This window comes from Aegilops tauschii, chromosome 7 (assembly GCF_002575655.3).
Source record: "Aegilops tauschii subsp. strangulata cultivar AL8/78 chromosome 7, Aet v6.0, whole genome shotgun sequence".
In the NCBI taxonomy this organism is placed as follows: domain Eukaryota; kingdom Viridiplantae; phylum Streptophyta; class Magnoliopsida; order Poales; family Poaceae; genus Aegilops; species Aegilops tauschii.
The window spans coordinates 170,046,720-170,050,056 of record NC_053041.3 but is presented as its reverse complement, the minus strand read 5'-3'; positions in this window follow the sequence as shown (position 1 = coordinate 170,050,056).

Below are 3,337 nucleotides of genomic sequence, written 5' to 3'. Positions count from 1 at the left end.
CGGTTAGTGTGGCAATTGTGGTGGAGCGCAAGGAGGCAGGAAAGGAGTATCCGGTTCAGCGGACGGTTTACTATACCAGTGAGGTACTTATTGAGTCCAAGCAGAGGTACCCGCATTGGCAGAAATTGGTGTATGGAGTTTTCATGGCAAGCCGGAAGCTTAAGCAATATTTCCATGGTCATCCCATCACGGTGGTCAGCTCTGCTCCTTTGGGGGATATAATCCAGAACAGGGAAGCAACTGATCGGATTGCTAAGTGGGCTATCGAGCTCGGACCTCACGGGTTGAAATACATACCTCGAACGGCGATCAAATCTCAGGCACTTATGGATTTCATCAATGATTGGACAGAACTGCAAGCGCCAGAAGAGAAGCCGGATCAAACTTATTGGACTATTCATTTTGATGGGTCCAGGCAATTGGAGGGCTCAGGGGTTGGAGTCGTGTTAACTTCCCCACGAGGTGATAAGTTTTATTATGTTCTCCATTTAATGTTCCCTTGCACTAACAATCTAGCTGAATATGAGGCTTTACTCCATGGTCTTCGGATGGCTAAGGAGATGAACCTAAGCCGGGTTAAGTGCTTCGGTGACTCGGATCTGGTAGCTCAACAAGTGTCCAGCACTTGGGATTCCAAGGACCCACTCATGGCAGCATATCGTCGTGAGGTGGATATTATCGCAGGTCACTTTAAAGGTTATCAGGTGGATCATGTGGACCGGCGGAAGAATGAAGCGGCGGATGCTTTAAGCCGCCTGGGTTCCCAACGTAAACCGGTTCCACCTAATGTCTTCCTGGAATTTCTGCATAATCCATTCGTCAAGCTCCCTGGTGAAGAGGATTTGGCTATTCCTGATCCGGAAGCTCATTTGGTGGCGGCTCTTCATGTTATTCCGGATTGGACAATTCCATATCTGGCGTATATGAATAGGGGCGAGTTACCAGAGGATGAAACTTTGGCCAGGCAGATAATCCGGCGGTCCAAGTCCATGACTATTATCAATGGAGAGTTACATCATTGCAGTGTGACAGGGGCGTTTCAATGCTGTGTGTCTCCTGAAGAGGGTCGTGAAATTTTGCGTGAGATCCACGAAGGAGATTGTGGTCACCACGCCGGTTCAAAGTCTTTGGTTGCCAAGGCGTTTCGTGACGGTTTCTATTGGTTGACAGCTCATGCTGATGCCGAGGACTTGGTCAAAAGATGTGATGGCCGTCAAAAATTCTCAAGGCGCGCTCATGTACCGGCTCAAGAATTGAGGATGATTCCAATCACCTGGCCGTTTGCAACTTGGGGGCTGGACATGGTCGGGCCTTTCAAGAGATCCAAGGACAAGAAGACCCACCTTTTGGTGGTAGTTGATAAATTCACGAAGTGGGTGGAGGCAGAGCCAGTTAGTAAGTGTGATGCAGCTACGGCGGTTCAATTAATCAAAAAGGTGATCTTCCGGTTTGGCTTTCCACATAGCATTATAACCGACAATGGTACCAATCTGTCAAAGGGTGCCATGAAGGAGTTCTATCAACGTGAGCACATCCGGCTTGACGTGTAATCAGTGGCTCACCCCCAGTCCAATGGTCATGCGTAGAGGGCCAATCAAGAGATCTTGAGAGGCATCAAACCCCGGCTTATGGTTCCTTTGCAACGGACGCCGGGTTGTTGGGTTGAGGAGTTACCTTCTGTGTTATGGAGCATTAATACCACACCCAACAGATCGACAGGATACACACTGTTCTTCATGGTTTAAGGAGCGGAAGCGGTTCTTCCTAGTGACATCCGTCATGACTCACCTCGTGTAGCGGCATATGTTGAAGCTGACAACGAGAAGGCACGGCAGGAAGCTCTTGACCTGTTAGATGAGGAGCGTGACATGGCGGCGGCCCATTCGGCGATTTATCAGCAAGATCTGCGTCGTTATCACAGCCGCCGGGTTAGAACCAGAACCTTTCAAGAAGGTGATTTGGTGCTTCGACTCATCCAGGATCAGACGGATATGCACAAGCTATCCCCCCCTTGGGAAGGACCCTTTGTGGTCAGCAAGAATCTACACAACAGGTCATACGACCTAATCGATGTTCGAGAGCGCAAAGACTCACGTAAGTCGGAGGAGGAGACCAACCGGCCGTGGAATATTGCTCATCTTCGTCCCTACTATACTTGAGCCATAGGCTCTGCTTATGTACATATTATGACAATGTATATCTTATGATCAATATAATAAACCGGAACCTCAGCTAAAGCGGGGTATCTGTTGTTTTTCATACATTATGTGTGGTTACATGGAGCTTCTGTTTATAAAGCGGCGTCTGGTTTACCCCTTGATTTAGCTTCTCAAAGCTTTATATTACATCACTTGGGGGCTTGGTCATATCCGAACCATAGCTACACCTCTTGATCGGCGCAATGCCACAGCATCGCTTGGGGGCTTGGTCGTATCCGAACCACAGTCACACCTCTTGATCGGCTCAAAGCCAAATCAATCCGGGGCCAAAGAGAGTGTTGTAAAACAACAACTCAAACATAGGCACCCACTGAGCACAGCTCAAAATGTTACTTGGGGATTCTTTGCTATCGAAATGAACTTAGAATCTACACTTGTAATAGGCTATCAAGCCATGTCTTGGAAGCCTGGTGTATACACCTAAAACCCCGGGTTAACCTGCCTATTTAAGTAAGTCACTCCGCCCAGGTAAACCTGGTATGACCCTTCGAACTTTGACAAGTTATTCTAAAATAAAGATCCTGAACTTGTCAATTTAAAACGATGATTGGTTAAGGATTGAGGACCATCTTAAAAGGCTTTGCAAAAATGGTTTAACTCAGTGGCCTGGCAGCCCATGAAAAGCCTCGAATTTGGGGCCTGGCAGCCCGTGAAAAGCCTCGACTACAACGGTTTTTATTTGCTTTTTGCTAAGTTTTTCATTCTTTTGATAAGATTTGTGATGTTTTCAAACCGGCGTTTATTAACCCGGTCCGGCTGTCAACTACAAGTTGTTAGTACATGATCAAGTTCTAATCCGAAGACTATCAGCCCGGTCTGGTTTTGACTCCAAGTCACTAGTATAGAATAAACCGGTGTTTATCATAACCCGGAACAGTTTTATTATCAACCAACATCATATAACAGGAGTTACTTATACTCCAGATTAGGGTTATGACCCTCACTACGAAGTTCGTCAGCCAACATTATGCCTAAAAGTCACAGGTATCATATATTTCCATATTTGGTTATCTTTTACAACCTTGGTTATAAACCTTGGTCATATATATATTTGGGTATCATAACCAGCCCGGTGGTAAACCCCCAGTGCGCTTTAAGCTTCTTATCTGCAGGAACAG